The sequence below is a fragment of the Galeopterus variegatus genome, unplaced genomic scaffold, assembly GCF_000696425.1.
Source record: "Galeopterus variegatus unplaced genomic scaffold, G_variegatus-3.0.2 Scaffold2326, whole genome shotgun sequence".
Taxonomy (NCBI): domain Eukaryota; kingdom Metazoa; phylum Chordata; class Mammalia; order Dermoptera; family Cynocephalidae; genus Galeopterus; species Galeopterus variegatus.
This window is the reverse complement of record NW_007728437.1, coordinates 201,918-215,566: the sequence shown is the minus strand read 5'-3', so window position 1 is coordinate 215,566 and position 13,649 is coordinate 201,918. Positions and strand designations below refer to the sequence as shown.

Here is a 13,649-nt window from a genome sequence, read left to right as displayed (position 1 = left end):
TTTATTTAAAAAAAAAAAAAAAAAAAATGGGAGGGGGGAGAGGGAGGAGGGAGGGAGGTTTTGGTAATGGGCCACAATAATCAACCACATTGTATATCAACAAAATAAAATTTAAAAAAAAAGAATAATCAGTGCATGGCACAAAACAATCAATAAAAAAAGAAAGAAAGAAGAAAATATACAACTAGAAGTGTACACACACATGCACACACAGCATCCTTTCTTCCTCTGTCCACGCAAGTCTCCCAATCAACACTAGTCTTTCGTTCTTCTCCACTACCAACAGCAGGATACTTGCTGGTACCTTGTATTACTATGGCCTCCAGTTTCTCCTTCTTCTTTGAAGCCATCCTATACCCAGATAACAGACTTATGACCCAAAAATTCTTTCATGAGTCCATGTTTGCAAAATGCCTAAGTCCTCTGGCTAGCGATCAGAGCCCTCTCCCTCATGTTGTTCTACATGGTATTCTGAAGAATCTTCCACTCACTCTAGTCAAGACATTTCTCACTTCCCTCATATACACCATGGTTCATTATTCATTTTCCCCTTCTGCTCCCTTAACATGCCACTAAAAAAACTAAAATGCACACAACTATTGTTTTCCTCTTAATTTTTTCTTTATGACAAATTCTAGAGATTCTGCTCACCTTTCTCCCCACTGCCACAGCCCACTTTTGCCCACTGGGTTGTTTTGTCCCCAGGGTGACTATAATTCCTTTCCATGCTCTTAAATAAAGACATGAGCTGAAGGTTTTAGCTAAAAAAAAAAAAATCACTATGATAAAGACATTGTAACAAGGGCCGGCCCAGTGGCGCACTGCTACAGTGCGCCGCTTGGGAGCGCAGCGGCACTCCCGCCGAGGGTTCGGATCCCACATACAGACCGGCCGCTCACTGGCTGAGCGAGGTGCGGGCGCAGCACCGAGGGTTGCGATCCCGTTGCCGGTCCCGGTCCAGTATGGGCGTGACACTGAGGGTTGCGATCCATTGCCAGTCATGAAAAAAGACAAAAAGGAAAAAAAAAAAAAGACATTGTAACAAGAACACTGAAGTTAGAAAACTTTTAAAAAATGTTCTTATGAAGTTTTTACTAAAAATATAATCAAACTATCATATAACAATATCCAACAGTGTGGACAGGGATGGAGGAGTTGGAACCATTGTGCACTGTTGATGGGATCGTAAAATGGTGCAACGGTTATGGAAAACAACTATCATATGATCCAGCAACCCCACCTCTGGGTGCATATCCAAAATAATTGAAAGCAGAAGTTTCAAAGAGATATTTGCATTCCCACGTTCATAGCAGCACTACTCACAACAGACAAGAGGTAGAAACAACCCAAATGTCCATCAATGGATGAATAAACAAAATGTGGTATATACAAAGGAATACCACCGAACCTTGAAAAAGGAAGGAAATCCTGTCACATGCTATAACATAGATGAATCTTGAAGACATTATGCTAAGTAAAATAGCCAGTCCCCAAAAAACAAGTACTGGACTGGCCAGTTAGCTCGGGTGCTTAGAGCATGGTGTTATAACACCAGGGTCAAGGATTCACATCCCCTTACTGGCTAGCTACCAAAAAACAATCAAACAAAAAGACAAATACTGTATGATTCCACTACATGAGGTATCTAAAGTAGTCAAATTCACAGATATAGAAAGCAGAATTGTGGGTTCCAGAGGCTAGGGGGAGGGAGCAAAAGAGAGTTGTTGTTTAATGGGTACAGAGTTTCAACTCTGCAAGATGAAAAAGTTGTGAAGATCTGTTTCACAACAATGTAGATATGGCTTAAAACTACAAAACTGTACATTTAAAAATGGTTAAGATAAGTTCAGGCTGAACATCTAGCAGGTACTGGTATGGGGAGCTGAACCCTGTGAAGTGTGTAAATTAAACTTTATTCATTCAGCAAAAATATATTGAGTGCCTACTACAGGGAAGATGCTGCTTTAAGTAGACGGTTGGGATACATCTCTTCTAAAGAGAACAATCACTACACTTATGGCAGGGGTTTTGCATTCAGTAGTTCAGAGGACCCCAGGCAGACTACAGACTGTGACAAAAAGTGTGGAGTCGCCCATTTGTACTGATTGGATTCGTCACAAATTTACCACATCAAGAATTCCAGATAAAGTGTTTCCGGCTTCACCTGCAGATCATGAAAAATATGGTAGGGACATACAGCACCCTCATAAACTGCATATTGTTACCAGAATAAAAAATACAAAAAGACATCCATATTGGAGAAAAGATACAATAAAGATGCTTGGATTAGAAAAAGCACATACCCCTCAAGCTCACAAGAATATCCCTTCAATGAACACAACACTGAAAGTGGTTAAACATTTGATAAGAATCAAGCCCTTGAAGTTGCCACAAGGACTTCCAACAGAGGAGGACATGTCTAACATGTGCCTCAAGAACAGTGGGGAATTAGTAGTGCAGTGGCATCTGAAACGTGGGGAACAGGAGGCCATTGAGTCCTGATGCCAGAGCAACTTCAGATTAAAAAGTGTACACTGTTTTTATTTTTTTTTTAAATGATTAAGATAGTAAATTGTATGATGTGTTTTTTATCACAATTTAAAAAAAGAACAAGAAAAGAAAGGAAAAGAAAGCTGAGCTTAATTTTTGGTCTCTTGTTTACAATGGAGACCTTTATTTTTCAGGCAGTCAAAAAAAGTAAGAAAAAGAAACTGAAGTAAACAGCACCAATTCACAACCATGGCTGCCATTTTGACCAGTTAAATTTCAAGAAAAAATGTAAATCAACTTATTCTAATGCTGAACCCCCAATTCTTTATAAACTCTATAATCATTTAAAGTGAGTAACTCTGGTCAAGATGGAGGAACAGATGGTCCCCAGCATCAACTCTCTCCCACAAAGAAACCAATTTATAATTTTTTTTTTTAATGACCAGTAAGTGGATCTTAACCCCTGACTTGGTGTTGTCAGCACCACACTCTCTCAAGTGAGCTAACCAGCCACCCCTATATAGGGATCCAAACCCGTGGCCTTGCTGTTATCAGCACCACACTCTCCCAAGTGAGCCATGGGCCGGCCCCTATTTTACAACTCTTAAAATGCAACAACAGCCAAGCTGGGGCCACTAGAGCTCAAAGGAAGAAGAGGAGGCCTATGGACTGCATGAAGGCAAGAGAAGACACAATGAGAGAAAGAACGAACCACTCCTACTATTTCAAGCCCTGGCCACTTCAAGGCTGGAGCTGCTGAGTGCACAGAGCAGAAGCTGGCAAAAGCCATAGCTGTGCCCTTCCAATGAAGTTGCTTGGAGGTAGCAGGAGAGAAGAGGGTCTTGGTGGTCCCCAGGCCAACAGGACCACTAACAGGGTTCCCGTGGACCCACACAGGAGCGACGAGCCACAGACAACTGAAAAAAGAACCTGCTCAGAGGCCACTGAATCATCGCAAGGGTCTGGCACCTGGCCCATCTCATGGGAAGTGTTTGGAGTGTGGGCAGTGTGGGAGATGGGTCCTCCAGGGGAACATCAGGGCACAGCACGGACAGCCGATCTGCCCCCCAATCAGTGCAGGACCACTCTGTGTAGACCAGTCAGGAATAGAGAACTGCAGGGGGAGCAGTTTGCTGAAAAGACTCAAATCCAGACCAGAGTTTCTATACGACCCAGGTGTACTGGGATCTCAGAGACCCAAAAGTATCTACAAAGTCAACCATTAAAACCTGAGCTGCATAAAAAGCCTTCCCCACGGAATCAGCAGCAAAGCAGCAATTTAGCTCAATCACAAGGCTCAAGTGCTGGTCCCCACAAGAAGTTCCCTTATTTTAGAAGTAAGCAAAAAGACAACAAATTAGTTCCAGTGCAGAGTTTAAGGAGTGGAAACAGCAAATAATCCAACAGAGAACTGAAAGAAAAAACAAAGTACTCAAAAAACAGAGACAAAGTTTGACATTAACTAGTAAAGGTCTAATACCAGCAAAGAACACCTATAAAACTTAGAAGGAATAGAAGCCCCCTGGGCCCCCAAGCCAGGGAGGGGGAACAGCTGGTGGCCTCAGCCATGCGCCCCAACACCCACAATTAGCCCAGCAACAACCAACGACCAACGACCGTCGATGACCATTGACCGTCGATGACCATCGACAACCGAGCTGCGCAGGAAGCTTCCCAGGCTCCCAAGCCAGGGCAGTGGGGGCCAAGGGCTTCAGCCACACCCACCTGACATCTGCATTCAGCCCAGCAATGACCAAGCCACCACTGGAAGCCCGCTGGTCCCCCCTGCAGGAATGAGGGCAGTGCCATGGGCCTCAACCACACTCCCCCTCCTTCCTCCTTCTCCCACCATATTTCCTTCTATCTTCCCCTCTCCCCCTCCCACTCAACTGCTCTGCAACAACTAGGAACGTAAAAACAGATGGAGCCAGGGACCAACTCCTCCTCCCGCAACCAGGCAAGGAGCCTGCCAAAAACACCGCTTCACACTACCATGTGGGTGGCCCACTACAGCCACCACAATAGCCACAGCTGCCGCTAAAGCAGCTAGACACCACAACCACCATGCAAATGGCCTGCCAGCCACTCGAGTGCAATGACACAAGGAGAGTCACCAGCAGAGACCAAAGAAAAGAAGAGGATGTCTCTCTCCACAAAGCCCATTTCAGAGTGACAGAAGAAGCATCTGCTCTACCGTAACAGTGGGGGACCTGAACACACCTCTCTCAGCACTGGAGAGATCATCTAGGCCACAAATCAACAGAGTAACCATTACTTTTTCAGAAGGAGACAAAAATCTAGGGTTATCAGAGGTGGTAGGAGGGAGGGAAAGGGGAATGGGGAGAGATTGGATAAAGGGTGTAAAGAAGAAGTATGATTTGTAATAATATATATGCTAATAATACTGATTTGATCATCATACATCAACATTGAACCCCCAAAATGTATATAATCAATTACGATTCAATAAAAAAATAAAGTGAGTAACAACACAAAATTAGATTTTCAAGTATCAGATTTGGTGGTATTTCTCTTATTTAGGCATCTTGGGACTGTATTCACGAAAGGTATAATTCACTAGATTCCTAAATATTTAGCTTAGCATTTAGACAGTGTAGCAAATAAAGTGCTAAATAAAATCATTCATAATCTTTCCTATACTGGTATTAGTTTTTAGATGACAATCTCAATGTTAACATTCTAATGGTTTCTTATACACTTATTCACTGGAAAAACCTTTATCCTCTACCATCAAAATAATATGCAAGAATATACAATACAAAATAATATACAATAAAATAAAAAGCACAGCAATATTGCTTTACTTGATTTACAACTATAGGAGATTCTCTAAAACTAAACAAGTTAATTTAATACTTTTTATCTAAATCAACTCTACACAACTCCCAAGCTCTCAGAAACAATGCTATAAATGATGGTTGCAATCCCAAGAATAGGCTACAAAAACTAAAGCAGAGCAAAACATAGCTAAAATATATGGTTACAATGGTTGCAACTTTTTAAAAGTAAAACAAAATGTAGTCAAGACTAGTAGTAAAGCATAAAACCAATGGATTAATTAGAACTATGTATTAGTGTTAGAACAGTTACTCAAAGGCCAGCCCATGGCTCACTCGGTAGAGTGCGGTGCTGATAACACCAAGGCCACGGGTTCGGATCCTATATAGGGATGGCCGGTTTGCTCACTGGCTGAGCGTGGTGCTGACAACACCAAGCCAAGGGTTGAGATCCCCTTACTGGTCATCTTTATATAGGATAAAAAAAAAAAAAAGAACAGTTACTCAAGAAAAAGGTGAATGGATGGTCCAATGGGCTTAATTACTTACCTTTAATAAAAAGTAGGACTGATTTTTTTCCCTCAATAATTTATAATTTGTTAACATACTGTTGTTATAAACTGAACTGCATTCCTCCTCCCCCCACCAAATTCATATGTTGAAGCCCTAACCCCCAATGTGACTATATTTGGAGATAGGGCCTTTAAAGAGGTAATTAAGGTTTTTAAATAAGGTCATAAGGGTCTCGAAGTATTGGTGCCCACATAAGAAGAAGCACCAGAAGTATGTACGCTCATAGGAAAAACCACATGAGGACACAGGGAAAGGTGGCTATCTGCAAATCAGGGCAAGTCAGGAAGAGAGACGTCACCAGAAACCAACCCTGATAGCATCTTAATCTTGAACATAAGAGAGAAAATAAATCCATTTTTTAAGTCACCCAGGCAGTGGTATTGCTAGCGCAGCCCTAGCAGACTAAGACAATTGCCTTTAGGTTTTTAAGTATAATGAAGTAGGGCAGTGCTTCTCAAACTTGAGCTTGCATCAGCATTACCTGGAAGGCTTGTTAAAAGACTGCCGGGCCTCATCCTGAGTTTCTGATTAGGTTGTTGGCTGGGCTGGGCTGGGCCGGGCCAGGCCAGGTCAGGTTAACTAGAATTTTACATTTCTAACAAGTTCCCAGGGGATGCTGAGGCTGCTGGCCCAGGACCCATACTTTGAGAACCACTGATTAGGGCTTATTAATAATCTATTTGTGTTCTGTTTTCAAGTTTATAAAAGCATTTTCACATATATTATTTCATGTGAACTTTCTGTGAGGAATTGCTCTCATTTTCTTTTACATATTAGGAACTAAGACTTACTGAAATTAAAATAATCTACTCATTATCACAACCAATAAGCAAGATTCAAAGAATCCAAATCCCGTATTTTTATAACACTAGACAAAATGTTACCATGCAGTTTAATACTGAGGAGGTGTGATAGAGAAGACAGGAAGCCTAGTCAGGAAAGAGCACTGAAGGGAGTGATCCAGAACAGGGGAAATCCAGTAGGGTTTACTGATGAAGGGTGCAAGTGCAGAACGGCTGACCCATGTTGGGAGACCAAGGAATCTAGGGGAAAGAAGGAATCCACATGGGGGAGGTAGAATGCCCCCAAAGAAAGGAAAAGTGCTCTTCAGGTAGCAGAAGGCTACCTGCTCTGTGAAGAACAAGGCAGAAGTCTCTAGCAAACTTTAGGGAATGCATTTCTCTTCCACCACCACGTCCCCCACACCTAGTGTTGCAGAACCTGGTTTTCAGGTAAGAGAGGTGCATCGGGGCTCTTATCTGGGGGTACTCATCTGTTACGTTCACATTATCCAGAGGGTTGTGAAGATTGTGAGGAACCAGTGACAAGCCAGTTCTCATAGCTGTGCACTTAGGAGCCTTAGCCATTGCTAGCTTTATTGCATGCTGTTTTAACAACAGTAATTTGCCAACACTCCCAAGAAAATGCTACAATCAATAGGTCTACTATAGTTCTAAGAGCCACTATTAAGCTCACTTAAATTTTTCAAGTTTTGTTAGACATCTGTCCACATTTGCAAACAATTAATGACAATATATTTTTTATCTTAATTCTCTATTTCATTAATAAAAATCTGACATTACCAAGAAACCAAACACCCCTCATTTCCCCTACTTGCACTCCCTCCTTATACCGGACAAAGTCCAAAAGGTAGCACTTATTATATTCACCAACTGAGTGGGTATATAAAAAGAATGTGGCACTGTTACACTTTCTAGAAGAAAACAGAAAATTTAGGAAATCTTGGGTTTGACCATGAGTTTTACATACAACAGCAAAAACAGTACATGAAAGAAAAAACTGGCAAGTTGGACTTTATTAAAATTAAAAACTAATTTTGTTAAAATTAAAACTAAATTTTGTGAAAATTAAAACTAAATTCTGTAAAAAACAAAAGAGAAGTCAAAGACTGGGAGGAAATATTTGCAAAACAGATATCTGGTAAAGGTCTTGTTTCAAAGTATACAAAGAACTCAAACTCAACAATAAGAAAACTAGCAACCCAATTAAAAACTAGGCAAAAGATCTGAACAGAAATCTCACCAAAAAAGATACTGGTGGCAAATGAGCATAGGAAAAGATGCTTGACATCATCTGTCATTAGGGAACTATTTGATACCACTACCACCTATTGGAATGGCTAAAATACAAAACCCTGGCAAGGATGTGAAGCGACAGGAATTCTCATTGACTGCTGGTGAAAATACAAAACAGGGGCCGAGCCCGTGGCGCACTCGGGTGAGTGCGGCGCTGGGAGCGCAGGAGCGCTCCCGCCGCGGGTTCGGATCCTATATAGGGATGACCAGTGCGCTCACAGCGCTCACTGGCTGAGCACCGTGCGGCCGGTCTCAAAAAGGACAAAAAAAAAAAAAAAAAAAAAAAAAAATAGTACAGCCACTTTGGAAGACAGTTTGGCAACTTCTTATAAAGCTTAAACATAGTCTTACCATGATTTAGCAATCGTGCTCCTAGGTACCCATCTGATTGAACTTACACAAAAACTGGCACACACATGTTCATAGCACCTTCATTCGTAATTGCCCAAAACTGGAAGCAACCAAAACGTCCATCAATAGGTGAATGGATAAACAATGAACTGTAATACATCCATACAATGGAATATTTAATTGTTAAGCAATTAAAAGAAATGAGGCTATCAAGCCACAAAGCGACAAGGATGGAAGAATCTTAAATGTATATTGCTAAGTGTAAGAAGCCACTCTGAAAAAGTGACAAGCTATATAATTCCAAGTATATGACATTTTGAAAAAGGCAAAACTATGGAGACAGTTTAAAAAAAAAAATCAGGTGTTAACCAGGGATTTGGGGGAGGGAGTCACGTGGAACAGGTGAAGCACAGAGGATTTTTTTAGGGAGCGAAACTATTCTTAATGATACTATAATTGTGGATACATGACTATGCATTTGTCAAAACCCATAAAACTTTACAGCAAAGAGTGAATCTTACTGTATGAAAACTTTTAAAAAATCATTTAGGAGGTCATGTGATACAAGGATAGCATTACATGAATGTGACAAAACAATCTAACTGTATTACAAATCTATGAAATACTCAGTAAAGGGGGTGGAAGGAAAAGATACTCATCTAAGTAACTGGAAAAGAGTCGTAAAACTAGAGTGTACAAAAGCACTGTTCTAGTTAATAAAGTTGTTTCCCATGGGCATACAGATTAACAATTCTTTTACTACTATACATGTATATTTTAATTGAACAATTAAGTAAATGGATGATGGACGGTGGGAGCCACTTTTTCACTATCAAAGTAGGAATTTACAGATAAGCAAGGGGAGGAGGCTAGAGGAATCCATGTTATTAATAGAAGAGAATTGGGGACAGGAGTATGAACTCATATTTAGCTTAATATACAGAGGGTTACATGTACCAATATTCATAGATACGTACATATATACTAGTTAGGATACACACATATATTTCTTTGCTGTCAGCTAGAAGAAAACTACATTTCAGTAGCAATGAACATACCTAGTACCAGGATCTTAGCTTCTAATATCATTCTCTAATTATAGTAAACAAGGCTCCTTGGAGAAATGGCTGATTCTAGGACTGGGGCAGGAAATATACAAGACAAGCCTGGGAGAACCTTATAGTGCCGGAGAGTAAATAAGTGCTAAAAATAAATAAACAAGAAAGGAGAGAGAGAGAGAGAGAGACAGAGACAGACAGAGAGACAGAAAGACAGACAGACAGAAGCAGGCAGGCAGGCAGGCAGGCAGGCAGGCAGGCAGGCAGGCAGGCAGGCAGGCAGGCAGGCAGGCAGGCAGGCAGGCAGGCAGGCAGGCAGGCAGGCAGGCAGGCAGGCAGGCAGGCAGGCAGGCAGGCAGGCAGGCAGGCAGGCAGGCAGGCAGGCAGGCAGGCAGGCAGGCAGGCAGGCAGGCAGGCAGGCAGGCAGGCAGGCAGGCAGGCAGGCAGGCAGGCAGGCAGGCAGGCAGGCAGGCAGGCAGGCAGGCAGGCAGGCAGGCAGGCAGGCAGGCAGGCAGGCAGGCAGGCAGGCAGGCAGGCAGGCAGGCAGGCAGGCAGGCAGGCAGGCAGGCAGGCAGGCAGGCAGGCAGGCAGGCAGGAAGGAAGGCAAGCCCCGCAATCATGGGGATATATCAAAGGAATACAAGAGCCTACTGAAAGAGCTCTCAATGGCCGAAGCTGAAACAATCTGAGCAACGAGGTAAGTGACTGGCACTGGATTATAATCCAAAGTATAAAAAATAAATACCTATGAGTCTGTACTGATACAAATATATGACTGAGTATATAAATACACTGGGGAGGAGAGACGAATTTCCCATGCAAAATTCCAAGTAATTTATGTAGTAGATTCTTGGCATTGAGGAGGTAGAGCATAACTCCCCATTCTTTACCTGTGGGCTACACATAGTGACATACTTCCAGAGTACAGTATGGAAAGGGGGGAAAAGAGAGTAACTTTATAGTGGAGAAACCTGGCAAACACTACCTCGGCCAGGTCAACATTAACAGTGGTAGGTCATGCTGACAGTATATACCCTTGACACAATGTGATGAAGATGGTACCTTAACCCCTGTGGTATTCCTCCCAAAAAACCATGTCCCCAATCTAATCATAAGAAAAAAATATCAGACAAATCCCAATAGAAGGATGGACATTCTACTAAATACCCGACCAATAAGTCCTCAAAAATATCAAGGCTATCAAAAATAAGGAAAGTCTGAAAAACTGCCACAGCCAGAGGAGTCTAAGATGACATGATGACTAAATGTAATGTGCATCCTGGAACAGAAAAGGACAGTGGGAAAAACAAAGAAAATGTGAATTAAGTATGGAATTTAATTATAAATAGTATCAATACTGTACCAATATCTGTTCATTAACTACAACAAATGTACCATACTAATGTAAGTTGTTAATAACAGGGAAACTAGGTGTGGGGGTATATGGGAACCCTCCGTAGGGTTCTATCTTTGCTGTTTTTCTGTAAATCTATAAGTGTTCTAAAAAAATAAAGTTTGGTGGGCTGGCCTGTTAGCTCACTTTAAGAGAGCATACTGCTGGTAACACCAAGGTCACAAGTATGGATCCCCACACTGGCCAACTGCCAAAAATTAAAAATAAAGTTTATTTTAAAAAATAAAACGGTGACAGTCAGCTTTGTATCCCATGAATATTCATAACAAACAAACAAACAAATAAATAAATAAAGGGTGTACTACTATTATGCCTCAAATGGTTGATCCCCACCCCCACATCCTAGTGCTGAAATAAGACTACAGGAATTTAATGTAACTCTTCTTTTTGAGCAGAAACTGAGGTCCAGAGGGTAACTTGCCAAAAATCACACAGCTATTGGCAGAATCAGGATCAGAAGCCATGGTTCCTGACTCCCAATACAGTACACTTTATTTGCTACTTCTATATTTCTTTTGCCTTGACACAAAATGATCTTTTGCAATTTTAATGTCTTTCATAAGTTTTTTTTTTTTTTTCATTTTAAGTCTTCATTTGTCTTTACATTTACAGATTCCTAAGCAGACAGCATCCTTTTATCTGTTGTCATCCACTGTTTCTAAGATTATAGAATGGAAAATATATATCAAGTAGCTCAAAAACAAATCAATGCTTTTTTTTTTTTTTAAAAGATGACCGGTAAGGGGATCTTAACCCTTGACTTGGTGTTGTCAGCACCACGCTCACCCAGTGAGCTAACTGGCCATCCCTATATGGGATCCGAACCCATGGCCTTGGTGTTATCAGCACCACACTCTCCCGAGTGAGCCACGGGCCGGCCCCAAATCAACGCTTTTAAAAACCAAACAGCACAGTCTCCTCCTGCCCCAAAGCCACAGATGGCCCCTAGATTTGGAATGCTCAGGAAGAAAAGAAATTAACTTTAAAACAATTAACATTTTCCTGTAGTAAAGAAACACACTTCCTACGATTCTACTTAACAGTTTGTGCTCGCTAAGATAGAATAGCTCTTCTCGGGCAAGGTTTCATGCGTTCCTGAATGTCATCACTGCAGTCTCCCTCAAACTGGCCGGTATGGAGATCTGAACCCTTGACCTTGGTGTTATAACACCGCGCTGAGCTAACTGACCAGGCCTTACTCTCCTAGAGTACTTTACTTACTGGCATGCGTGCTCTCGCATTTACTCTTGCACTCGCGCTCACGTTCTCACGCTCTGTCTCTCACTCACTCTCTCTCTCTCTCTCTCTCACTCACACACACACACACACACACACACACACACACACACACACCTGTAATTTTTATCATTGTAAGACTACTGCCTCAAACTCTACAGCATAGCCCCTTTGAGCGAGGATGCAATTGCTGGCTGGCTGTATAACTCATAACTAGGCTACTAGTCGTAAGTGCTAAACATCTGTCTTACAGTTGTAAAATTCCTGTCTTGGCAAAATTACAAATCACACAGGAATGGACCTTCAGAAGAGCCAGCAACTAAAAATCAAAACTACAAACATGAAAATGTTTCATGTCTCAAACATTTCACATTTTCAAACATGAAAATGTGAGTTGACAACTTCTCTGAAAAATAGCCTTAAATTATGCACAAATGTGAGTTTTGTGTGGCTTTGTCTTATGATATCCCTTGACGTAAGCAAAGAATAAGTCAGTAAGACCAATATTATTGGGGCCAACACTATATGGTCCAAATTCTGATTTATGATCCAGAACTTGATATAAAGGTAGAACTTAAAATATTTAGGTTCTAGAGAAATGAGACTGCACATCCTTCAAATCAATCAATAAATCTCTCAACAGGGCTTTTGATAAAAGCCAAATAGTCAAATCCAAGACTCTGCCAGCAGTCACAAGCTTGGACAGCAAGAATTCTGTTACAAAGGGGTTAAAGAAAAAAATGTATCTGCTGTTTTGTAGAGAGCCTGTATAGTAGACATTAAATGAAGGTTTGGTGATAGCTTCAATTCCCTGGGTGCCAACTAGATATCAAGCACTTTAAAAAAAGAGAGAGAGACGGAGAAATTGGTTTCTGACCTTCAGCTTTATCTATATAGGATGTCCACAAAGTCTGGAAACAAAATTTTTTTAAACAGATTAAAGGTGTTTTCTTGCCCATGTTTTCAGAGTTTATGAATACACTGTAGTATTAGTTCTAATCAAGTTTTTGGGGGATTGGTTAGAGCACAGTGTTATAACACCAAGGTCATGGGTTCAGATCCCCGTACCTGCCAGCCATCACCCTCCCCAAAAGTTTTTGGGGAATTTTTAGTTAAATAAACTCATAATACTATAACTTACCTTTTATCTAACTTGCAAAAAGGCACACAAGTTTGCTAGTACTACTTAAGATTCTTGCTAGTATTTTCCTTCTACAAGAAACAATGTTGGGTTGGGCAGTTAGCTCAGTTGATTACAGCATAGTGCTGATAACACCAAGGTCCTTGGGTTCAATCCCTATACTGACTAGCCGCCAAAAAAAAAAAAAAAAAAAGCCAAAAAGGATAATTTTCAAAAATCAATTATCAACATGACAAAATTGCATAAAACTCTACACATACAAACAAGTACATGTAAAAAGTGGCCAAATCTGAATATGGTCTGTAGATCGTACCAGTGTCAAGTTCTTGGTTTTGATGATGTACTATAGTTATGTAAGATGTCACCACTAGGAGAAGCTGGATAATGGGTACAAGGAACCTATAATTACTTCAAAATTAAGTTTTCAAAAAAAAGAAAACGCTGGGCCGGCCTGTGGCTCACTCGGGAGAGTGTGGTGCTGATAACACCAAG

General features: G+C 41.2%; 1 protein-coding gene and 1 pseudogene across 1 annotated transcript in view; one reads left to right on the top strand and one right to left on the bottom strand.

Moving 5' to 3' along the window:
• Nucleotides 1-13,649, bottom strand: part of CANX (calnexin) — a 39,307-nt gene that overhangs the window by 19,573 nt on the left and 6,085 nt on the right. The gene's annotated exons all lie outside the window — the stretch shown is intronic.
• On the top strand, nt 1,890-2,581 carry LOC103597476 (annotated as a pseudogene).